Raw genomic sequence first — 27051 nt, forward strand, 5'->3', positions numbered from 1 at the left:
GCACAAAGCCTTGGGACTTAGCCGGACATCATTCAATAACCATGCACATTTATCAATAAATCATGACACATTCAGTATTTCATTTTCGTTAGCAAAACTCTAACACAAGGCACTTATCACACTTGCAATTTCGCTCAATAGCCACACATAAAGAGCATGATTTTGATTTGCTTAAAACATGATCTAATCAAATCATAATCCAAGTTCCATTACTCAAAACTTACCTCGGATGTTGTCGAACGGCTTCAACGGCTATTCGATCACTTTTCCTTTCCCTTATCCAACTGTGGTCCTCTAAGCTCTTGAGCTAATTCAAACAAATTTAACTTATTAAAGTCTCATTTTGCTAGCTTATGGCGAATATGACAAGGAGTTTGATAGGTCATATGGCCACCTTTTAGCTCAAATACACAATGATCATACGCATTTTTAATCACATCAAGCAATTTAATACAATTCATTCGAACATCAAAAGAGAAGCTCAAGGTACTTAACCCATATAAACATTAGACATTAGAGTCACATATGTACGAAATCACGAATCGAATTCAACATATTAGCTAATATTTCCCCCTTAGCCGAATTTTCTAAGTCAAGCTAAAGCCATCAATAGGCTACCTATGGCCGAACATACACATCAACTCATGTACTCATTCATGTGGCCGAACATACATGTCTATGTTGGGGCCGATTGCAACACTTAATACATTCTACAAGTATGGTCACTTGTATTGACTAAACACCATTTTGTTTCAAGTTCAAAACTTGGCTAATACACACATATACACTAGTAAATCAAATACTAGCATTTTCACTTCACCTTACTACCATTTCTCATCCAATAACGTGAACAACAACATATTTCTCTTCTACTTCCTACCATGGCCGAATGCATCACAACACCATACCATTTCAATTTTGGCCATGGTTGAACAAGGAACTTAATGTCTCACTCAAGGATGCTAAAAAGGAGATTCAAGAGTCATCAATCCACCATCACATGCATCATTACAAGCTTCACTTTTAGCATGCAAATAACATCAACACAAATCCACCTTAGCCGAATATCATCTCCATGACATAGTAAAGATTTGAACCATGGGCTAGTGTCACGGTCTTAGGATTCTTGCCTCACAATCCGTGCGGCCTTAGGCAGTTTCTTACTCCAAAAATGCCTAAGTCAGCCTAACTTCCACAAAAGAAGGATTCAACAGAATTCTTCCCAAAACACAACTCAAGCGAAGGCAACTCAAAGCCAAACAATATGAAAAAAAAAAGAACGAGACAAGAACAAGCCAAAGAAAATAAGAACACAAGAGAGAGAGAGAGATTTGAGTGAATGCTCTCAAGAATTCTTATTTCTCTAAACTCCAGTGATTTACAATGAGGGAAGAGGTCTCTTATTTATAGTTGAGCCTCTCCAAATCCAACGGTACAAAATCAAGTATATCAATGGCTAAGATTAAAGGCCACCTACCACCAAATCTTTAAGAATATAAAATAATATCTTAAAAGATCATGTTTCTATATTTGTCTAACTTGTAGATGGGCCTTTAATCTCCTCAAGCAGCAGGCCGGTCTGATTGGGCCAAATGACCTTCCTAAAAAGCGATAAATCATACAAGTCCGTCATGGTTGCAAGTTTTCCTTCGCAACCCATGACATTCTCCCCCACTTGTTCTAGTGACGCCCTCATCGCGTCCCCCTCGTGGAACTGGGCTATCTTCTCTTGAAATTGCCACAATGCCTCAGCAGGTTCCCAACTTGCTTCACTATCAGGTAGTCCTTTCCATCGTACCAAGTATTCATGTCGTGGCCGATGATACCTTTGTCTCACCACACGATCTGCCTCAATGTTTTCAACTTCTCGATCATAAGAGACTTTTACCCCCATTGCCGCTCGTTCCGACTTGCCTCGATTTGGATCCTCTTGATCCCTATGGTATGGCTTGAGCATACTTACATGGAACACTGGGTGGAGCTTCAACTTTGGGGGCAACTCAAGTTTGTAGGCCACCTTGCCTATCCTCTTCAAGACTTTAAACGGCCCCTCATACCTTCGCACCAGCCCCTTGTGCAAACCCGTATATCGCAACATCAAGTGTAGTTTGGTAAGGACTGAGTCCCCACCAAATCGCACATCCTTCGATTCGATCGCCCACTTCTTGTTGCGCTTACTTGCTTTGTGTAAACAAGCCCTAGCCAAGTCATTCTTTTCTTGCCAATCCTTCGCAAATCGATACGCAGCAGGATTTGGCCCTGTATAACGGGTCGCAACCGCGTTGGGTGTGAGTGGCTGTTGGCCCGTCACTATCTCGAACGGACTTTGGTTCGTTACCCCACTTCGTTGCAAGTTGTATGAAAATTGGGCAACATCCAACAACTTGGGCCAATCCCTTTGCGTGGCACTCACATAGTGTCGAAGATATGTCTCCAACAATGCATTCACTCGTTCAGTTTGCCCATCAGTTTGTGGATGCATGCTTGTGGAGAAGTTCAAGTCGGAGCCCATTGACTTGAACAGCTCTGTCCAAAATCTACCCGTAAATCTCCCATCTCGATCACTGATGATAGACAGTGGCACTCCCCAATATTTTACCACATGTCTAAGAAATAAGCGAGCTGCCTCCTCGGCATGGCACTCCTTGGTAGCAGGAATAAACGTCGCATACTTTGAAAACCTGTCTACCACAACAAGAATACTTGCAAATCCGTCAGACTTAGGCAAACCCACAATAAAATCCATGGATACACTCTCCCATGGCCTTTCTGGAATGGGCAAGGGTTGTAGTAAGCCGGCAGGACTCTTTAACTCAACCTTGTCTTGTTGGCACACTAGACAAGTCTTCACATAAGTCTCCACATCCTCACCCATGTGAGGCCAATAGTATCGATCCTCCAAAAGGGCCAAGGTACGGTGCATTCCTGGATGGCCCGCCCATCGTGAGTCATGGCATTCTTTCAGGACTTCCTTGCGCAATTTCCCATAATGAGGCACATATAGGCGGTGCCCATGGGTGTATAGTAATTCCCCATCAAGCCAAAATCTCCTTGTTTTCCCCTCATTAGCCAGCTCAATCAAGTTTTTGGCTGTGGGGTCATGGAACAACCCTTTTCGAATGCGTTCCAATAGGGACCCGTCGGGTTGACTGATGGCCGCGAATTCCATCTTTCGACTAAGTGCATCAGCCACCATGTTGGCACTTCCTGGTTGTATTCCATTGTGAAATCGAACTCCGCAAGAAAAACCTGCCAACGGGCCTGTTTGGGAGACAACTTTTTCTGGGTTAGAAAATAACTGTTGGCAACATTATCGGTAAGGACCACGAACCTGGAACCCAGTATGTAATGCCTCCATGTGCGTAGGCAATGTACCACGGCGGTCATTTCCTTCTCTTGGACTGTATATCTCCGCTCTGTCTCATTAAGCTTTCGACTTTCGAAAGCAATGGATGACCCTCTTGCATCAAGACTCCCCAATGGCATAATCCGACGATCCGTATGCATTTCATAAGGCTTCAAAAACTGTAATGCAAGTACTGGCTCACTTGTCATTACTTGCTTCAATTGATTGAAGGCCCTCTCACACTGTGGGTTCCAATCCCATACCTTACCCTTTTTCAACATGTCCGTCAAGGGTGCGGTAATTCTAGAGTAGCCTTCGATAAAGCGTCTATAGTAGTTTGTCAACCCAAGGAAAGATCTCAACTCTGTCACCTTGGTTGGAGCCTCCCATTCGGCAACGGCTCGAACCTTGCTTTCATCCATCCGAATCATGCCACCTCCCACAATATGGCCTAAAAATGGCACCTCTCGTTGAGCAAAGGTACATTTCTCCTCTTTGACTAACAACTCATTTTCCTCAAAGTTTGGAACACCTCCTCAAATGTTCCACATGTTCATTGAGTGATTTATCAGACACCACAATATCGCCAAGGTAAACAACCACGAAACAATCAAGGAAAGGTTGAAGTACTTTATTCATCAAGGTGCAGAATGTAGCTGGGGCATTCGTGAGTCCGAATGGCATCACTAAAAACTCATATGAGCCATACCGCGTCACACAAGCTGTCTTTGGCTCGTCTCCTTCGGCTATCCGAACTTGATGGTACCCCGATCTCAAGTCTAACTTGGAAAACCATCTCGCACTACCAAGCTGGTCGAACAAGTCTGCAATGAGGGGAATAGGGTACCTATTCCTCACAGTGATCTTGTTTAAGGCCCGATAATCAATACACATCTGTAATGACCCATCATGTTTCTTTTGAAATAGCACTGGTGCGCCATACGGAGATTTAGATGGCCTAATAAATCCCGCATCTAAAAGCTCCTTTAACTGTTTCCGTAATTCCTCCAATTCCGGTGGGGACATACGGTATGGGGCCCTAGCTGGCGGCACCATATTGGACACCAATTCGATCTTATGATCCACCTCCCTCTTGGGTGGCAAATTCTTTGGCAACTTTGTAGGCATCACGTCTCGAAAGGATTGTAATACTTGGCCCACTTCCTTAGGGATCTCACCCACGGTCTTGCCGGTTTCTTTAATCTTCAAAGTGGCTAAGTAGGAGACTTCATCTCTATGTACTCCCTTAGTAAATTGGATTGCAGACAATGTTTTCTCCTCCAGGCTCCCCTTTCTTGTCAATCTCACCATACATTGATGGTTCGAATCCGAAATCACCATGAAATTACCAGAAGGAAAGATCATCGCATTAACCTGATCAAGAAAACTCAATCCAACTACCAAATCATAGTCATCAAGTGGTATTACCTTGATTGGTGCCGTACCGGTCCAATAGCCGAATTGAAGTTTTACTCCCTTTGCAACCCCCTTGATTGGAACACTTTCCGAATTTACCGTCTTAATTTGACCCGGCTCATTTTCAATCTTGAGGCCAAGTTTATGCGCAGCCCCTTCAGACATGAATAAATCAGACGCACCTGTGTCGACAAGTGCATTCAACTTTTTGCCAGCTACAATGATTTCCGCAAACATCAGCCCACGACACATCTTGTCTTCAACACCCCCTAGTATTGAACCAAGATTGTTATCCTCCTCATCAAACTCTGCTTTTGCTTCCACAGTGGAGAGCGCCGCCTTCTTTGGACAATCCTTAATCATGTGTGGTCCATCACAATGAAAGCACCTTATAGGCCCACTCTTCCTTTTGTCCCAAGGCTTCTTGCCGTCGTCATTTCTAGGGGGCCTTTCTTTATCTCCCCCACTATTCCCCCTTGGCTGGGACTTGGGCTTAGAAGACTCATGCCTGTCTTCTTCCCACCAAATTCAGCCAACGATTCTGCTACAGACATGGCCTTGGTAAGTTCTTGGACTCCTCGACGTTGCAACTCTTGCTTCGCCCATGGTTTCAACCCATCCATGAAAGAAAAGAATGCCTCTTTCTCACCCATATCAGAAATTTGAAGCATGAGTTCGCTAAACTCCGCACATACTCCCTCACAAAGTGCCTTGTTTAAAGCCGACGCAACTTTGCCCGAGCTTCATCCTCGGTATACTCAGGGTAAAACTGTGCTTTGAACTCATATTGAAACTCCTTCCAAGTTCCAATTTCTGTCCCACCGCGTCTCACATCGGTGGACCCACGACGCCACCACAATAAGGCAATGTCAAGAAGATACATAGCAGCAAAGAATTACCTTAGTAGCATCATCAACAATGCCCTTGGCACGAAAGTATTGCTCGACTCCCACGTGAAATTGTCCACTTCTCTTGCGGACCTTGTTCCCTTAAACTCCTTTGGCTTGGGAACATCCACGCTGGGCTTGGGTGGGACAGCAGCCAACCCTCCATTGCCCAAAGCAGCCTTATAGATTGTGAGTTCACCCTTGAGCTCCGCAATCTCCTCTTTCAAGGCCGTCAACATAGCCTCCATGGCATCAGTCTTATCAACCATCATAGTCTCGATGGCATCATCCCTACTCGTCATCTTCTCAATGTTGTCCAACACATACTCTTTGAGTTGCTCTTGCATAGACTGCAACCCATCATGGACTTTATCATCGATATCATCAACCCTTTCCTTGACATCCCCCATGGATGCTTCAAGAGTGACAACTCGATCTTCCAAAGCCGACAGTATGTCCCTCGAACGACTAGCTTTCCTAGCCCTCCCACGAGTTTCCATTCCATCAATATTCTCAGTAGCTTCTTTTGACATCGTTCAATGGTGCCTCCGAACCTGGCTCTGATACCAACTGTTACGGTCTTAGGATTCTTGCCTCACAATCCGTGCAGCCTTAGGCAGTTTCTTACTCCAAAAACGCCTAAGTCAGCCTAACTTCCACAAAAGAAGGATTCAACAGAATTCTTCCCAAAACACAACTCAAGCGAAGGCAACTCAGAGCCAAACAATATGAAAAAAAAAAGAACGAGACAAGAACAAGCCAAAGAAAATAAGAACACAAGAGAGAGAGAGAGAGATTTGAGTGAATGCTCTCAAGAATTCTTATTTCTCTAAACTCCAGTGATTTACAATGAGGGAAGAGGTCTCTTATTTATAGTTGAGCCTCTCCAAATCCAACGGTACAAAATCAAGTATATCAATGGCTAAGATTAAAGGCCACCTACCACCAAATCTTTAAGAATATAAAATAATATCTTAAAAGATCATGTTTCTATATTTGTCTAACTTGTAGATGGGCCTTTAATCTCCTCAAGCAGCAGGCCGGTCTGATTGGGCCAAATGACCTTCCTAAAAAGCGATAAATCATACAAGTCCGTCATGGTTGCAAGTTTTCCTTCGCAACCCATGACACTAGTTAGAACTCAAGCTAACAAAAAAAAACATGCATGAATCTCATGGCACAACATCAAACTTACCTTCACCTAGCTACAAGCATGGCCGAATCTCTTCAACATTTCCTCCCTTCTTTCTTTTGAATTTTCGGTCAAGAAGAATGGAAAAAGGATGGACACATTTTTTTTTCTTTTGTTTTCATCATTTTCATTCTCCTTTCTTTTTTTTTTCCCCATTTCTTTATTACTAACTTTATTTTATTGTTTCCTCCCATGATGCACCAACACAACATGTCTATGACATGTTTTGCCCATCATCCTTTGTCCACCCTAATGTCATGGCCGGCCACTACTAGATGGGGGGGAAATTGACATGCAAGTCCCCCTTTTTCAACATGCACTAATAGGTCCTTATGTTTTGATCTATCACATTTCAAAAGTGTCACACATAAGTCCTATTGACTAAATTCACATGCAATTTACTAAATCGAAGCTTAAAATTTTCACACATTTTTTTTAGACAATAATATCATATTCAAATAATTTAGTGACTCGGTTTAGCGGTCCCGAAACTGCTTTCCTACTAGGGTCACTTTAGGGCTGTCACACCGAAACCACTATTCTGACTAGTCCCTATTTTGGGATGTTACATTTCTCCCCCCTTAGGGACTTTCGTCCTCGAAAGTCTTACCAGTAAACAGGTTCGGATATTGGCTTATCATGGTTGCTTCCGTCTCCCATGTAGCCTCTTCTACACCATGTCGATGCCGTAAAACTTTTACTAAAGCCACATCTTTATTCCTTAGCTGTTTAATCTCACGGGCCAAAGTCTTAACTGGTTCCTCTCTATATGTCAAGTCCGGTTGAATTTCAATCTCTGCTAGCGAAATCAGATGAGAGGGGTCTGATCGATATCGCCTAAACATAGATACATGAAACACAATGTGAATCATTTCCAGTTCTAGTGGCAATGCCAAAAGATAGGCTAATGGTCTAACTCTTTCGGTGATCTTGTACGATCTGATAAACCGCGGACTCAACTCGCCTTTCCGACCAAATCTCAACACTTTCTTCCATGGAGATACTTTCAAGAATACTTTTTCTCCAACTTAGAACTCAATTTCCTTTATTTTCAGGTCAGCATACGACTTTTTCCTATCCGATGCCGCTTTGAAACAATCTCGTATCACTTTAACTTTCTCCACAGTTTCCTTAATCAGATCAACTCCATGAATCTGACTTTCCCTGGGTTCTGTCCAGTACAATGGAGTTCGGCACTTTCTACCATATAAGGCTTCATAAGGTGCCATCATCCATGATCCTTTCTGTGGCCTCCATCCAATATTCAGCCACGTTAGGGGCAACTCTGGCAATACCCCTGAATATATTTGCCCCATAAGGCTTCATAAGGTGCCATCATCCATGATCCTTTTTCTCCAAGTTGTTTCATAACCGACCCACGGCCCACCGTGCCAGTACTAGGCCCAACGACTCTTTCTTGAATCTTGAACTTTGCTTGGGATAGTGCGTCATCCCCAGCTGCTCAAATTTGAGACCCTGTCTCAGCCATAGGTGAAGCTGGTGCCTCTCTAACTTCTTCACTAGGCTAATGTCCAGAAGATGAAGACCCAGCCCGAGCACCTCACGACCTCTGCCACGACCTCCACCACGAATACCTTTAGTGCTCATTATCTAATCGTGTTTTTATCTGTATTAACAATTTTATGCCAATCAATTTATTATTCCAGTGTTCATTTCAAATATTTTATGAACAATATTATTATTTCTGAGTTTTGTTTTCGTAATTCCCAGTCTTACTACGGCTCGCAGTTTACTTTGACTAAAGGGTTCAATGCAGTCTTAAAGTAATCTCAGTAACAACAGTATAAACAATCAAAAGACTTACTGTAACACTCCTCACCCTTATCCAACATCGGGATAGGGTTCATGGCGTTACCGGGGTTTCACATTCACAAACATATTAAATCAGGTCACTGAGTTTCACTCAAATTTAAAACTTTTCAAACATGTACGCCTCATTCCTTAAACAGGTCTTCGAGGCCTAAAACATACCTAGGGGTAGTTCAGGACAAAATCGGGGACATTCGATAAACTTTGGGTACCTTGGAAAATTTCCTTTACTTTGAAGTGTCACACGCCCATGTGGGTGGGGCCGTGTGATCACACACGTCCATGTGGCTAGAGACGAGCCCATGCCCTCAGCCCGTGCGCAACATTGACTTTAACCTTATCATACAATTAGGGGCACACGGCCAAGACACACGCCCGTGTGACCTGCCCGTGTACAACACTGACTTAAACTTTTAGGTGTAGGGGACACACGGCCATACGACACACTAATTGGAGTGGCCCGTGTGTCACACACGACCTAGACACACGCCCATATGCCCAATCGTGTGGACCCTAATAGGCTATTTTCCATGCTTTTGGTCACCCTTTTCAATACTTATACTTAATGATTATCAAATGCAAAGCAAAACATGATTATACTCTTATAAATGTTCTTGGCAAAACTTATTGCATAGAAACCTCATATCATTGGTTTCACACAGGCCAGGTTATTTCCCATCTTGTATTTATGGGTTTCCATGTCACTTTAACACATTAAAGATTGGCTCGTTCTTGTGACTCATTGCCAATTGGAAACAAACCATCATATATGAATATAAACATGGATGGAAATTTTGTAGGTCATAGCCTACTTCAAAATAAGCCAAGTCCTATGGCCATATACAAAAAGAAAGAAAGAAAGAAAGAAAGATAGATACATCTTTACATGTCTTTGTACATCTTTACATGCCTTTGTTTGGCGAATCAATTGACACATATAACAAAATACTCAAGAGTCCTATACATGCCATTGAAGAAAATAGAAATGTCTTTCTACCAAAGCTGGTCTACTTGATAGTGTGCTGACTCCCCAACTATCCTCTAATCATTACAAGTCCTCGAGCTCTGTATAACAGGGGAAAGGAGAGGGGTAAGCATTTACATGCTTAGTAAGCTCGAATAACCAGAAAGTAAACTTACCAAGTAATTAGCATACATCCATAATAGATAATGAAACCAACAAGTATGAAATGGTGCCCTATCACATGCACTCAATCAATGAGTTAGTCACATAACGAAGCACCATGTAATTTATCCTAAATGAACTCATCATCCATCGTTTCATTGATATACATCCTTCTCATGTTAATCCCGTTGAGTTTTTAGGAAATCTCAGTGGAATATCCATTAACCGTCAATTCATAAGGATAATCATTTCAAGTGTTCACTCTCGTAAACCTCACATTTTATAGCAGGATTACCAGTCCAGGCTAAATCCCCCATTTACGAAACTCATAAGGTGATGTCGGGATTGCCAGTCTAGGCTAAATCCCCTTATAACAACAAACACCTTTATTGAGCTCGGATCTGAATTACCAGTCCAGGCTAAATACATAATGCACATGTATTCTTTAGGAGGCTCGATCATGCAAAGGAACATCTGTCCGGGCTAGATCCTTTATATAATTGAGATCAACGGATAACTAGTCCGGGCTAAATCATTTCTGCAACACATGCAGGATCTCAATTTGCTTGTAAATCATGGTTTATCCATCGAATTCCCTTTTTAAACCTCAACCGAGACATTTTTCAACATATCATTATCAAAGATGCATTTCACGAAATTTTTATGTCATCAATAAATGCAAACATCATTCATTCACAAATCATATAATTAGGCATATTAGGAGTTTACTTTATGTTATCCGAACTTACCCGGTATTCATTTTGGTGACGTGTTTTGGTTATTCCGAAACCTTTCGTTTTCCTCGATCGACCTCCGAAATTTGTTCCTCAGGGTCTATAACAACAGAATTAAATCATTAATACTCTACATTATTCTTTTCAAGTCTAAATTCCACTCCCGGTCTAAATGACTGTTGTGCCCCTAACTTTTCACATTTTTACAATTTAGTCCCTAGGCTCGTATAATGAAACACACGAAATTTCTATCTTACGCAAGCCTAGTCAAACACTTTTTTCCTCTTATGGCAGCCCACATTTTCCATTATTTTCACATTTCTACCACTTTTAACAACTTTTGCAAAAATGTCCTTTTAGGGGTTTTTCATGAAAATCACCTAGGAAAAGATGTTTAACACACATCCAACTTTCATATTACTCCAGAAACCATCAAAATACAATCATGCATGGGTAAATTTTTAAACCTAAACCCTAGCATGAAATATGGAGAAAGCAAGCTACTGGGATCTCAAAAATGCAAAGAACATTAAAAATAGGGCTTGAGACTACTTACTAATGAGCTTGAAAAGCTTGAAAACCCTAGCTATGGAGGGCTTGAGAATTTTGGCTGGTACAAGGGAGAAGATGGCTGATTTTTGGTTCATTTTTCCCATTTTGTTTCATTAAAATGCCAAATGACCAAAACACCCTTAAGTCCTTTCTTTAAAATTTCATCCATGCAAACCCATTTTTGTCCAAAAACTTAGAAATTGGGCAAATTGCTCTCCAAGGCCTTCTAATTTATAATCTAAAGCAATTTCATACGAATTTCTCCTAGAATCCAAGTTTTTCAATTTATTCAATTTAGTCCCTAATTTCCAATTGGACACCTTACTCAAAGAATTTCTTCATGAAATTTTCACACATGCGTATTCTCATACTTTAAACCTTATAATAATCATAAAATAAATCTTTAATGTCGAATTTGTGGTCCCAAAACCATTATTCCGATTAGGCTTTATTTTGGGATGTTACATTTCTCCTCCTTTAAGGACTTTCGTCCTCAAAAGTCTTACCAGTAAACAGGTTCTGATATTGGGTTCTCATGGTTTCTTCTGGCTCCCATGTCGCCTCTTCTATACCATATCGATGCCATAAAACTGTTACTAAAGCCACATCATTATTTCTCAACTGTTTAATCTCACGGGCTAAAATCTTAACTGGTTCCTTTCCATAGGTCATGTCCGGTCGAATTTCAATCTCTGTTGGCGAAATCACATGAGAGCGGTCTGATCGATATCTCATTAACATAGTTACATGAAACACATTGTGAATCATTTCCAGTTCGGGTGGCAATGCCAAACGATAGGCTAATGGTCCAACTCTTTCGGTGATCTTGTACGGTCTGATAAATCGCGGACTCAGCTTGCCTTTCCAACCAAATCTCAACACTTTCTTCCATGGAGATACTTTCAAGAATACTTTATCTCCAACTTGGAACTCAATTTCCTTTCTTTTCAGGTCAGCATACGACTTTTTCCTATCCGATGCCGCTTTTAAACAATCTCGTATCACTTTAACTTTCTCATCAGTTTCCTTAATTAGATCAACTCCATGAATCTGACTTTCCTTGAGTTTTGTCCAGTACAATGGAGTTCGGCACTTCCAACCATATAAGCTTCATAAGGTGCCATCTTCAAACTTGTTTGAAAGCTGTTGTTATAGGCAAATTCTTCCAACGACAAGTATTTTTTTCCAACTGCCCTGAAATTCGAGGATGCAACATCGCAAAATATCCTCAAGGATCTGAATCATTCGCTTAGAGTAACCATCTGTCATGGGGTGAAAAGCTGTATTAAAGCTCAACTTCGTACCCAAGGCTTCTTGTAATTTCTTCCAGAATCTTGAAGTGAACCTTGGGTCTCTGTTTGAAATAATCGACAGTGGTACCCTATGTAATCTCATGATCTCAGAAATGCATAAGTCGGCCAACTTATCAAGAGGGTAATCTATCCTTACCAGAATAAAATGAGCCGACTTCATCAACTTTTCCACTACAACCCATATGGCATCTTTCTTTTTTTGGAGTTAATGGTAATCCTGTCACGAAATCCATAGTAACTCTGTCCCACTTCCATTCAGTGACCATCACAGGCTATAACAAACCTGAAGGTACTTGATGTTCAGCTTTAATTTGCTAACATACCAGGCATTTTGATACAAATAAAGAAATATCTCTTTTCATACTGTTCCACCAGTACATTTTCTTCAAATCGTTGTACATCTTGGTACTTCCTGGGTGAATTGACAAACAACTATTATGTGCTTCTTGCAAGAGTTTCTCTATAAGTTCATTGTCTTTGGGCACACAAATCCTATCTCTAAACATCAAACATCCATCAGAGCCAATCCGAAAATCTGATTCAATACTTGACTCACATTGAGTCCTTTTAGCTAGCAAGTCTTAATCATTAGTTTGAGCATTACAGATTTCCTGAAAAAATGTTGGCCTAGCCTCTAGCTCTGCCAAGACTTAACCATCATCAAAAAATGCCAATCGAGCATCCATGGCCCTCAATGTAAACAAGGATTTTCTGCTTAACGCGTCGGCGACCACATTCACCTTTCCCGGGTGATAGTCAATGATCAGATCATAATCCTTAATTAATTCTAACCATCTCTGTTGTCTCAAATTTAATTCTTTTTGAGTCATTAAGTACTTCAAACTCTTGTGGTCTGTGAATATATGGCAAGTCTCACCATATAAATAATGCCTCCAAAATTTTAAAGCAAAAAAGATAGCGACAAGTTCTAGGTCGTGTGCCAGATAGTTCTTCTCATGCGGTTTCAACTATTGTGAAGCATAGGCTATTACTTTGCCAAATTGTATAAGTACACAACCCAATCCATTTAAGGATGTATCACTGTAGACCACAAACTCTTTTCTCGACTCAAGCACTACCAAAACAGGAGCTTCAGTCAACAGTGTCTTTAACTTCTCAAAACTTTCCTGACACTTTTCCGTCCATTCAAATTTAACGTCTTTCTGTACCAATCTCGTCATCGGAGTCGTATCATGGAGAATCCTTTCACAAACCTTCGATAGTAACCGGTTAAGCCCAAAAAGCTTCTAACCTCAGTTACATTTTTTGGTGGTTTCCACTCGACAATAGTAGAGATTTTACTTGGATCAACTCGGACGCCTTCACCTAAAGCAATATGACCCAAAATTCCGACTTCTTGGAGCCAAAATTCACTATTGCTAAATTTAGCATACAATTGCTTTTCCCACAAGGTCTGCAGCACAATTCTCAGGTGCTTTGCATGTTCTGCCCATCTTTGGAATAAATCAAGATGTCGTCAATGAACACAATGACAAACTTATCCAAGTATGGCCGAAAGATCCTATTCATTAGGTCCATAAATACAGCCGGCGCATTCGATAACCCAAACGGCATGATGAGAAATTCATAATGACCGTACCTCATTCTGAAAGTTGTTTAAGGAACATCTGATTCTTTAACTCGTAGTTGATAATAGCCAGACCTCAAGTCTATCTTAGAGAACAAGGTGGCTCCTCTCAACTGGTCAAACAAATCATCGATCCTTGGCAAAGGATACTTATTTTTTATAGTTACCTTGTTCAGTTGGCGGTAATCTATACATAACCTCATCGAGCAATCTTTCTTTTTTACAAACAGTACGGGGGCACCCCAAGGTGGAAAGCTTGGCCTTGCAAAACCTTTATCCATCAGCTCTTGCAACTGGGCTTTTAACTCTTTCAGCTCGATTGGCGCCATTCTATACGGAACAATTGAAATGGGAGTTGTTCTTGGAACTAATTCAATACCAAACTCTGTCTCCTTTTTAGGAGGTAATCCGGGTAATACTTCTGGGAATACATCTGGGTACTCACATACTATCAGCACATACTCAATCTTCAACTCTGTCTCCTTAGTGTTCAATACAAATGAAAGGTAGGCTTCATACCCTTTTCTCATATATCCCTGAGCAACAATTGCCGTGATTACAACAGGCGACGTGTGACAGCCCAAAATTGACCCTAGTCGGAATGTGGTTTTGGGACCACAAAACCGAAGCATAAAAATAATTAAAAATTTATTTTGATACCTATAATATGTGCGTGCTCATGTATGACATTTTATGATGATTGATTTAGTGTTATAAAGGTGAATTTCACTAGAAAGGACTTGTGTCAGAAAACTTAGAAATGAGATAGGCAAATGTTGAAGTGGCCTATTGATGCACACTAGGAAAATGTTGTCCTTGCATGTCAAATTCCCCAAATTTGACTATAATGGCCGCCAAGGTGGGCATGATGGGTAAGGAAAACATGTTTCCAACATGTTTGGCTAGTGAGTCATGTAGGAAGTATTATAATAAAATAAGCATAAAAAATGAAAAAAAAGAGAAAGATGAGCTTGGATGCCCCTTGCCGTGAGTTGAGAAAGAAGGAAGAAAAAATTTTGTTGTGTTCATCCATTTTCACTTCTTGGCGAAAATACTAAGGAAAAAGGGGAGGACTTTTGCTTCATGCTTGGGTTGGAAGAGATCTAGAAGGAGATTTGGCTAAGTTTGCATCAATATTAAGGTATGTATGAGGTTGTGTTAGGAGTTTCATGCATGTTTTGGTTGCTAACTTGATGTGCATGTTAGCCATGGCTCAAATCCTTGTTATGCCATGGAAATGGTATTTGGCCAAAGTTGTTATGGTGATAAAGCCATTGCATGCTAAGTGTAAAGCTTGATGATGATGCATGCAATGATGGATTGTCTACTCTTGAGTAAGATTTTGAGTTTTCTTTTGTTTAATCATGATTGAAGTTGAAAAGGAGCATGATTGTCATATTCGCCATTATGCATTCATAAGCATGGTTCATGCTTCTTGCATGTTAGTTAAAATTTGTGTTTTGGATGGCTATGGACACCTTGAAATTCGCCATGCTCATATATGTATATATATGTTTGCACATGATGTTTGGTTATGAACTAAGTGATGAATATGTTTGTTTAAAGAAGAAGATGTTGAAGAATGAATGTGAAATTGCAAGCACATTCGGCCTAGCACACATATGAGTGCTCGATGCTATATTATAAGTTTTGAGCAACAATATGCAAAGCATTAACTAGTAAAATGCATGCTGTTTTTGTGAGGTATTAAGTGCATAATTGGCCTCAACATGTACATGAATATTCGCCTTGGGTAGCCTATTGAAGGCCTTAGCTTTTCCTTGATGCTCGAATAAATTGTATTGAATTGCTTGATGTAGTATAAAATGTGCATGACCATTGTGTATTCAAGCTAAAGAGTGGCCATATGACCATTTAAACTCCTTGTCATATTCGCCATAAGCTAGCACAATGAGGTTTTAATAGATTGAATTTGTTTGAATTAGCTCAAGAGCTAAGAGGGCCACAATTGGACAAGGGAAGGAAAAAGTGATCGAATAGCCGTAAAAGCCGTTCGACAACATCCGAGGTAAGTCCTCAAGAAGTGACCTTAATTGAATTATGTGGAATGAAATATGGATGTATTGATTATTGATTTATGTGTGTATGAGTATTGAATTCTACCGGGCTAAGTCCCAAAGGCGATTATGCTAATGATTATAATTGTGTTTGAGCCTTAGTAACGAAAATGAAATATGTATGTCCAATGATTATTGATGTATGTGTGCATGAGAAATTGAATGATATCCGGCTAAGCCCCAAGACAATTATGTTGAAATTATATCCGGTTAAGACCAAGGCAATTGTGCTAGCGGCTATATCCGGGCTAAGACCAAGGCATTCGTATGCGAGTCATTCTATCCGGCTAAGACCAAGGCATTTGTGCACATGCTTATATCCGGTTATATTCAAGAATCTTGGGCTGGAGGTGAGTGTTGGTTGCTGTAATAAATTCAATTAGTACACTCGAGAAGCCCAAAGAATAAGGTACGTTTATATGTGCATTGAAAGTCGACATGTTTGAGCAACATTCGCTCAATCGACTAATGAATTTCAGTTATTGAATTGATTGATACTTTGTGAAAGTATATAATGATGAAGTGTGAAGTAAGAATGTGTATTAATGAAATGACGATTTGGCTATGTGAATGTATTGCTGTAATTAGAGTTTATTATATTCCTTGAGACTTACTAAGCATAAAAATGCTTACCCGTTACTTTGGCTCTCTGTTTTATAGATTTCGCTCGATAGCAATCGGATTCGGGATCAATAAAGTCAAGTCATCCACACTATCAACGTCTCTATTTTGGTATAAATTTTGGTTGAACTTTGAAATGGCATGTATAGGACTACCCTTGTTGGTTAAATATGTTGTGATGTATTTGTGTACGGCCATGCGAAAATGGCTCGTAAAAGTGAAGTATCGACTTAGACTATTTGCGGTTTGTATATGTATATATTTGGTGTCATGATGTGACCATGGATTGGAAATGGGAATGTTGGTCACATGATCAGCCATTGGCATGGTTAAAATGATCATATATGAACCTATGTATGGCAAGACTAGTTGGTTCATGGAGACTACCAAATAGGTAAGACCTACCTTAAAAACAGATGCTGCCAGCTGCAGTGACGTGAATGTGAAAAATCACCAAAATTTGTAGGAATGGTATTAAATAGTGAATAAGCTATGTAAATGAACCTAGATGAGTCTACTTTCATATGGAAGAAACGAAATGGTCATAGGAGTTACATGTTAAGAGATATTAAAGCTATTGTGAGACAGGGCCAGAACGGTTTCTGGGTCCCCTGTCGCAACTTTAAAAATTTTCTATAAATTATCCAGAAAGAATTAGGAGCCATGCCTTATATGTACAGATTCCATTTTGAGTCTAGTTTCATTAGAAACAAACGACACCAGTATTAAAGTTCTGTACAGTGAGATATTCAAGTTGTAACACGCGAAGGTCAGAGCAGTCGATCCCTGTAACATGGGTGACTTTAACTAAGAAACTGTACCAATTGGCCCGACCAAAAATTCTAGAAATAAATCCATGGATGGATACATGAGTCTAAATTCAGGGAAAATTTACGAAACCAGTTTCCGAGTTTTGAAACTTGAGATATGATTTTTAAGGCGACGGTGACGCAGTTTTCCAGCCTGACTGGAAATGTCAAATTGGTGGGCAAAACAAGTGAACTTGGTTTGTTAACCCCTCGTGTCCGACACCGGCGATGGTCTCGGGTTCGGGGTGTTACACGACGTACCCAATTCTCTTGAATCAACCCGTAGAATCTCACCATCTAGGCATTTCAATTTAATATAGTTGCTACCATAATTTACAGTTACATCATGCAGGGCTAACCAATCCATACCAAGTATTACATCAAATTCATCAAATGGTAACAACATAAGGTTAGCCGAAAAATAAAGACCCTGAATCGTCAAAGGAAAATTCTTACAAACTTTATCAACCATGACTAATTTTCCTAGTGGGTTCGACACTCTAATAATAAATTCTGTAGGTTCAATAGGTATATTCATACTCGATATTAATCTCATGCAAATATATGAATGCGTCAACCTCGAGTCAATTAAGGCAATAACACATGTATTGAAAAGAGAAAAAGTACCCGTGATGACGTCAGGAACAGAGGCTTCCTCTCGAGCGCGTATCGCATACGTTCCTGTCGGGGCTCGAGCCTCTGGTTTTGCAGCATCTTTAGCCGCAACTTGACTGCCACTAGCACTTCTGAGATATCTTGGAGGTTTACCCCGTGAAATGTAAGTACTCTACTTCAGGGCTACTTCCACTTCTTTTTCGACTCATTCTGAGTAGTCTCTGAGAAAGTGGTCAAGAGAACCACATCTAAAACATGCACCACTCTTCATTCGGCACTCTCCAAAGTGAAATTTGTTGCAACTCTTACACTTCGGCTATTGATTATCTATACTCCCCATACTAGTCACCATCGGGGAGGAAGACGTCTGGCTTAGTTGTTTAGAGCCTCTTGCTCTACCCGAATATCCTACCGATGAAGTGGAGCGTTCATTTTGGCTCATTGATTTCTTTGTGGGAAACGAGAGTGTTTTACCGCTAAACCTCTTGCTCGTAACTCGAGCCTCACACTTAGCTTTCTTTCTTTTATTATTAAGCTCCTCGGCCTTCTTAGCCCGATCAGCCAATGCGGCAAACTCCCGTATTTCAAGGATCCCAATCAACAATTTGATTTCCTCATTCAAACCTTCCTCGAAGTGTTTACACATTTCTGACTTAGTTTGGACCCATTCAGTTGCGTACTGACTTAGCCTTACGAACTTTCTTTTGTATTCTGCTACGGTTTTATTCCCCTGCTTGAGTTCTAGGAACTCCTTTTGCTTTGAGTCTAAAAACCTTTGGCTAATGTATTTCTTCCTAAACTCTACTTGGAAGAAATCCCAAGTGATATTTTCGTTTGGCACTACCGAGGATACAGTCTTCAACCAGTGGTATGTAGTATCCTTCAGGAGGGAGACGAAACACTTTAAACAGTCCTCGGGTGTGCATGACAATTCATCTAACACTCGCATAGTATTCTTGAGCCAGAACTTGACTCTTTCAGCATTGTCTTCGATTTTAGCTCTAAATTCCTCAGCCCCATACTTTCTAAGCTTATCTACAGGGGCCTTACCAATTCTTACCAATGCCATACCTCGTGGAAAATCCTCATCAGGTTGGTTAGGGCGGGGGAGGTCGTGGTATATTGAGGCGATTCCTTAAGTAATCCCCAAACCATTAGTCCATCATACCAAAGAAGGCGGCTCGAGCCTCTTCCCGACCTTCCAACGTAAGCCTTGTACTACTACTAGATACAGCTCGTGGTACAGAAGCTGAGCATGGCTTTCGGCTTCCTTAGACTCATCTTGTGCTTGATTCGACAACATTTACTATATTCAAAACAATTTAAATAGTTAGGAGATATCACACTATCAATACTCAAAAAATGGCATGTATAGCAAACCTCAATACTCTCTATGGTAGTCTTAGAACCAACTAAATTGTAGCTCTGATACCATTAAATGTAGCACCCCTCACCCTTATTCGACGCCGAGATAGGGTTCAAGGCGTTACTGGGGTTTCACATTCACAAACATATTAAATCAGGTCATCGAGTTTCACTTAAATTTAAACTTTTCAAACATGTATGTCTTGTCCCTTAAACAGGCCTTCGAGGCCTAAAACATACCTAGGGCCAGTTTGGGACAAAACCGGGGACATTTGATAAACTTTGGGTACCTTGGAAATTATCCTTTACTTTGAAGTGTCACATGCCCGTGTGGGTGGGGCCGTGTGATCACCCACACTCGTGTGGCTTGGGACACGCCCATGCCCTCAGCCCGTGTGCAACATTGACTTTAACCTTATCATACAATTAGGGGCACATGGCCAAGACAAATGTCCATGTGGCCTGCCCGTGTACAACATTGACTTAAACTTTTAGGTGCAGGGGACGCACGACCATACCACACACCCATTGGAGTGGCCCATGTGTCACACACGGCCTAGACACACGCCCGTATACCCAGCCGTGTGGACCCTAATAGGCTATTCTCCAAGCCTTTGGTCACCCTTTTAAACACTTATACTTAATGATTATCAAATGCAAAGAAAAACATGATTATATTCTTATAAATGTTCTTGGCAAAACTTATTGCATAGAAACCTCATATCATTGGTTTCACACAAGCCAGGTTATTTCCCATCTTGTATTTATGGGTTTCCATGTCACTTTAACATATTAAAGATTGGCTCTTTCTTGTGACTCATTGCCAATTGGAAACAAACCACCATATATGAATATAAACATGCATGGAAATTTTTTAGGTCATAGCCTACTTCAAAATAAGCCAATTCCTATGACCATATACAAAAAAAAAAAAAGAAAAAAGATAGATACATCTTTACATGCCTTTATTTTGAAAATCAATTAACGCATATAACAAAATACTCAAGAGTCCTATACATGCCATTGAACAAAATAGAAATGTCTTTATACCAAAGCTGGTCAAGTTGATAGTGTACCAAAGCTGGTCAAGTTGATAGTGTGCTAACTCTCCAACTATCCTCCAATCCTTACAAGTCCTCGAGCTTTGTAAAATAGGGGAAAGGAGAGGGTTAAGCATTTACATGATTAGTAAGCTCGAATAACCAGAAAGTAAACTTACCAAATAATTAGCATACATCCATAATAGATAATGAAACCAACAAGTATAAAATGGTTCCCTATCACATGCACTCAATCAATGAGTTAGTCACATAACAAAGAACCATGTAATTATCCTAGGTGAACTCATCATGCATCGTTTCATTGATATACATCATTCTCATGTTAATCCCGTTGAGTTTCTAAGAAATCTCGATGGAATATCCATTAACCGTCAATTCATAAGGATAATCATTTCAAGTGTTCACTCCGGTGAATCTCACATTTTATGGCGGGATTACCAGTCCAGGCTAAATCCCCCAAAACTCATAAGGTGATGTCGGGATTGCTAGTCCAGGCTAAATCCCCTTATAACAACAAATACCTTTATTGAGCTCGGATCTGAATTACCAGTCCAGGCTAAATCCATAATGCACATGTATTCTTCGGGAGGCTCGATCACACAAAGGAACACCCATTCGGGATAGATCCTTTTTATAATTGAGAACAACGAATTACTTGTCCGGGCTAAATCCTTTCTGCAACACATACATGATCTCAATTCGCTTGTAAATCATGGTTTATCCATCGAATTCCCTTTTTAAACCTCAACCAAGACATTTTTAAACTTATCATTATCAAAGATGCATTTCATGAAATTTTTATGTCATCAATAAATGAAAACATCTTTCATTCACAAATCATATAATTAGGCATATTAGGAGTTTACTTTAAGTTATTCGAACTTACTTGGTATTCGTTTTGGTGTCGTGTTTCGGTTATTCCGAAACCTTTCATTTTCCTCGATCGACCTCCGGAATTTGTTCATCGGGGTCTATAACAACAAAATTAAATCATTAATACTCTACACTATACTTTTCAAGTCTAAACTCCATCCCCAGTATAAATGACCGTTGTGCCCCTAACCTTTCACATTTTTACGATTTAGTCCCTAGGCTCGTATAGTGAAACACATGAAATTTCTATCTTACCCAAGCCTAGCCGAACACTTTTTTCCTCTTACGGCAGCCCACATTTTCCATTATTTTCACATTTCAACCACACATTTAATAACTTTTGCAAAAAGGTCCCTCTAGGGGTTTTACATGAAAATCACCTAGGAAAAGATGTTTAACACACATCCAACTTTCATATTCCACCATAAAACATCAAAATAAAAGTAACTCATGCATGGGTAAATTTTTAAATATAAACCCTAGCATGAAATATGGGTAGAAATGGAGAGAGCAAGCTACCGGGATCTCAAAAAAGCAAAGAACATTAAAAACGGGGCTTGGAAGTACTTACTAATGAGCTTGAAAAGCTTGAAAACCCTAGCTATGGAGGGCTTGGGAATTTTGGTTGGTACAAGGGAGAAGATGGCTGATTTTTGGTTCATTTTTCCCATTTTATTTCATTAAAATGCCAAATGACCAAAATGCCCTTAAGCCCTTTATTTTAAATTTCATCCATGCAAGCCCATTTTTGTCCAAAAACTTAGAAATTGGGAAATTTTCTTGTAACACCCCGTACCCGAGACCGTTACCGGAGTCGAACACGAGGTGTGAACGGACTTAATTCATTTGCTTACACAGTTCATTTTAAAATTTCCAGACAAGCTGGCCAACTCGCATCACATCGCTTTAAAAATCATATCTCGAGTTCCAAAACTCGAAAACCGATTCCGTAAATTTTTCCTGAAACTAGACTCATATTTCCATCTACGAATTGTTTTGTAGAATTTTTGGTCGAGCCAATTAGTACAGTTTATTAGTTAAAGTCTTCCCTGTTTCAGGGTTCGACTACTCTGACCTTCATGCATTACGACTTAGATATCTCCCTGTACAGAGCTTCAATACTTATGCCGTTTGTTTCTAACAAAACTAGACTCAAAAAGGAATCTATACATATAAAGTATGACTTCTAATTGTCTTTGGTTAATGTATGGTAATTTTTCAAACTCAGAACAGAAAACGCTCTGGCCCTGTTTCACGAAAACTTAAACATCTCATAAAATACGGCTCATGTGGTCGTTTCGTTTCTTTCATATAAAAATAGACTCATCAAGATTCGATTACATAATTTATTCACTATTTAATTGCACTCCTACTATTTTTAGTGATTTTTCCAACTTATGTCACTGCTGCTGTCAGCATCTATTTTAAGGTACATTTTTACCTATTTCATAATTTTCCATGAATCAAATAGCAAATTGACATACATTTTTATCAAGGGTGTAACACCCCGAACCCGAGACCATCGCCGGTGTCGGACACGAGGGGTTAACAAGCCAAGTTCACATGTTTTGCCCACCAATTTGACATTTCCAGTCAGGCTGGAAGACTGCGTCACCGTCGCCTTAAAAATCATATCTCGAGTTTCAAAACTCGGAAACTGGTTTCGTAAATTTTCCCTGAATTTAGACTCATATATCCATCCATGGATTTATTTCTAGAATTTTTTGTCGGGCCAATTGGTACATTTTATTAGTTAAAGTCACCCATATTACAGGGATCGACTGCTCTGACCTTCGCGCGGTATAACTTGAATATCTCTCTGTACAGGGCTTTAATACTGGTGCCGTTTGTTTCTAATGAAACTAGACTCAAAATGGAATCTGTACATATAAGGCATGACTCCTAATTCTTTCTGGATAATTTATAGTAAATTTTTAAGGTTGCGACAGGGGACCCAGAAACCGTTCTGGCCCTGTCTCACAATAGCTTTGATATCTCTTAACATGTAACTCCTATGACCATTTCGTTTCTTCCATATGAAAATAGACTCATCAAGGTTCATTTACATATCTTATTAACTATTTAATACCATTCCTACAAATTTTGGTGATTTTTCACATTCACGTCACTGCAGCTGGCAGCATCTGTTTTTAAGGTAGGTCTTACCTATTTTCGTAGTCTCCATCAACCAACTAGTCTTGCCATACATAGGTTCATATATGATCATTTTAACCATACCAATGGCTGATCATGTGACCAACACTCCCATTTCCAATCCATAATCACATCATGACACCATATATATACATACAAACCACAAATAGTCTAAGTTCATGCCTCCTTTTACAAGCCATTTTCGCATGGCCGTATACATATACATCACCACATTTTTAAACCAACATGGGGTAGTCCTATACATGCCATTTCAAAGTTCAACCAAAATTTATACCAAAATAGAGGCGTTGATAGTGTGGATGACTTCGACTTTATTTATCCCGAATCCGATTGCTATCGAGCGTAAATCTATAACACAGAGAGCCAAAGCAACGGGTAAGCATTTTATGCTTAGTAAGTCTCAAGGAATATAATCAGCTTTAATTAAAGCAATACATTCACATAACCAAATGCATCATTTCATTAATGCACATTCACATAATCATACTTACTTCACCATCCCAACTCTTATGTTCATACACAAATAACGGCTTCATTAAGGCCGATAACTCGTTCCATCATAGGAGCGGATATTCATACGCTCTTACTCCTAGCGCCAAGCACACACCGCACTTACCTTGTCATTGGGAAATTTCACAAGTGCATTTGCTGAAATTTTCCAGCAAGCTTATAATTTTCAAATCACATACCTTCGAGTTTAACCGGATGTCGCTACTCGCTCAATCGCTTGGGACATAGCCCGTTATGGTAACCCGCACCAAGGCCTCACGGACTTAACCCGGATATCACGATTTGCACAAATGCCTTCGGTCTTAGCCCGGATTTAACAACCGGCACGAATGCCTTGGTCTTAGCCCGGATATAGCTACTAGCACAATTGCCTTCGGTCTTAACCCGGATATCATTTTCAGCATAATTGTCTTCGGCTTAGCCGGATATCATTCAATTTCTCATGCACACATACATCAATAATCATTGGACATACATATTTCATTTTCGTTACTAAGGCTCAAACACAATTATAATCATTAGCATGATCGCCGGGACTTAGCCCGGTATCATTCAATGCTCATACACACATAAATCAATAATCAATACATCCATATTTCATTCCCCATAATTCAATTAAGGTCACTTCTTGAGGACTTACCTCGGATGTTGTCGAACCGCTTACGGCTATTCGATCACTTTTTCCTTCCCTTGTCCAATTGTGGCCCTCTTAGCTCTTGAGCTTAATCTTGATGCAAACTTAGCCAAATCTCCTTCTAGATCTCTTCCAAACCAAGCATGAAGCAAAATCCTCCTTCTTCCTTAGTTTTGGCTCAAAGAAAGGATGAACAAAATTTTTCTTTCTTTCTCTACAACTCACGGCAATGGGGGAATACCACACTCACACACATTTTTTTTTTCATTCTTTTCTTACCCATACACCTTTGTTTATTATTTCTCCCTAATGCACCAACAAAACATGTTTCATGACATGTTTTGCCCATCCTCTCTTGCCATGGCCGGCCACTTCATGTTGGGGGAAATTTGACATGCAAATCCCTTATTTTTGCATGCATGAGCAACTAGTCATCACACATTTCCCATCATACTTTCAAAGTTCACCACTAGGTCCTTTCTAGTGAAATTCGCATTTATAACACTAAATCGAAACATCAAAATGTCACACACAATTAACACATATCATAGGCATCAAAATAAAATTTAAATTATTTTTATGCCTCGGTTTTGTGGTCCCGAAACCACATCCCGACTAGGGTCAATTTTGGCTGTCACAACTCTCCCCACTTAAGAAATTTTCGTCCCGAAAATCTTACCGTAAATAGGTTTGGATATCACTCTTTCATAGAGTTCTCGGTCTCCCAAGTAGCTTCTTCTATCCGTGCTTGAGCCATAACACTTTCACCAATGGAACCCGCTTGTTTCGCAACTCTTTCACTTCTCGTGATAGGATACGAATCGGTTCTTCCTCATAACTCATATTAGCTTGAATTTCAATTTCGATGGACTAATCACGTGCGATGGATCGGATCTATAGCGTCAAGCATCGAAATGTGAAAGACATCGTGAACCTTTTGAGTTCGGGGCAAAATCAAACGATATGCCACCGGACCGACTCGCTCGGATATCTCATATGGCCCAATGAACTCGGGCTCAGCTTGCCCTTACTACCGAATCTAAGTATCTTTTTCCAAGGCGATACCTTGAGAAACACTTTATCACCCACCGATACTCGATATCCTTACGCTTCAGATCTGCGCACGACTTTCGACGATCGGAGGCTATCTTCGACTTTCACGGATTACTTTCACTTTTGCTCAAAGCATCTCTAATCAAATCCACCGAAAATCTTGCTTTCACCGAGCTCGGTCCAAAACAATGGTGTACGGCATTTACGATCGCACAAGGCCTCGAGGGTGCCATCTTAATACTTGATTGAAAGTCGTTGTTGTAAGCGAATTCAATCAACGGCAAATACCGCTCCCATGAACCACTAAACTCGAGGACGCAACATCTTAACAAATCCTCAAGTATCCGAATTATCCGCCGGATTGACCATCGGTTTGGGGGTGAAAGGCGGTGCTGAAATGCAACTTGGTACCCAAAGCTTCTTGCAACTTTTTCCAAAATCGTGAGGTAAATCTCGGATCTCTATCCGACACGATGGAAATAGGCACCCGTGTAATCTCACAACTGAGAAACGCATAACTCGGCTAATTTGTCCATTGAAAATCCGACGACGGGGACAAAGTGGGTCGACTTAGTCAATCTATCTACCACGACCCAAACCGCATCCTTCTTACTTGTCGACAATGGCGGTCCGGATACAAAGTCCATTGTGACTCGATCCCATTTCCACTCGGGTATCGTGATTGGTGAAGTAATCCTGAAGGCACCTGATGTTCCGCTTTCACTTGTTGACACATTAAACATCTCGAAACAAAGTCGGAGATGTCTCAAATCATTGTACATCTTCGTACTCCCCGGGTGGATTGCCATTCGCTACAATGGGCTTCATTCGAATTATCGAAATGAGTTCAATTCTTTGGAACACATGACGACTTTTGAACCTCAAACAATCGTCATCGTCGATTTGAAATTCGAGTCCTTGTTCGAACACACTCAGCCCATTTTACAGCCAACTCGTCGTCGACTTTTCGAGCTTCTCGAATTTGATGTATCAATAGTGGTTTGGCTTTCAATTCAGCTACTAACACACTATCGGATCGAATGCATAAGTGCACGCTCATCGTCAGAAGCGAATAATGATTTACGACTCAAGGCATCCGCAACCACATTCGCCTTTCCCGGTGATAGTCAATGACCAGCTCATAATCCTTTAACACTCGAGCCAACGTCTTTGTCGCAGATTTAAGTCTCTTTGGGTCATCAAATATTTGAGACTTTTGTGATCCGAAAGTACACATGGCACCTTTCACCAAATAAGTAATGTCGCCAAATCT

This window comes from Gossypium arboreum, chromosome 12, assembly GCF_025698485.1.
Source record: "Gossypium arboreum isolate Shixiya-1 chromosome 12, ASM2569848v2, whole genome shotgun sequence".
NCBI lineage: Eukaryota > Viridiplantae > Streptophyta > Magnoliopsida > Malvales > Malvaceae > Gossypium > Gossypium arboreum.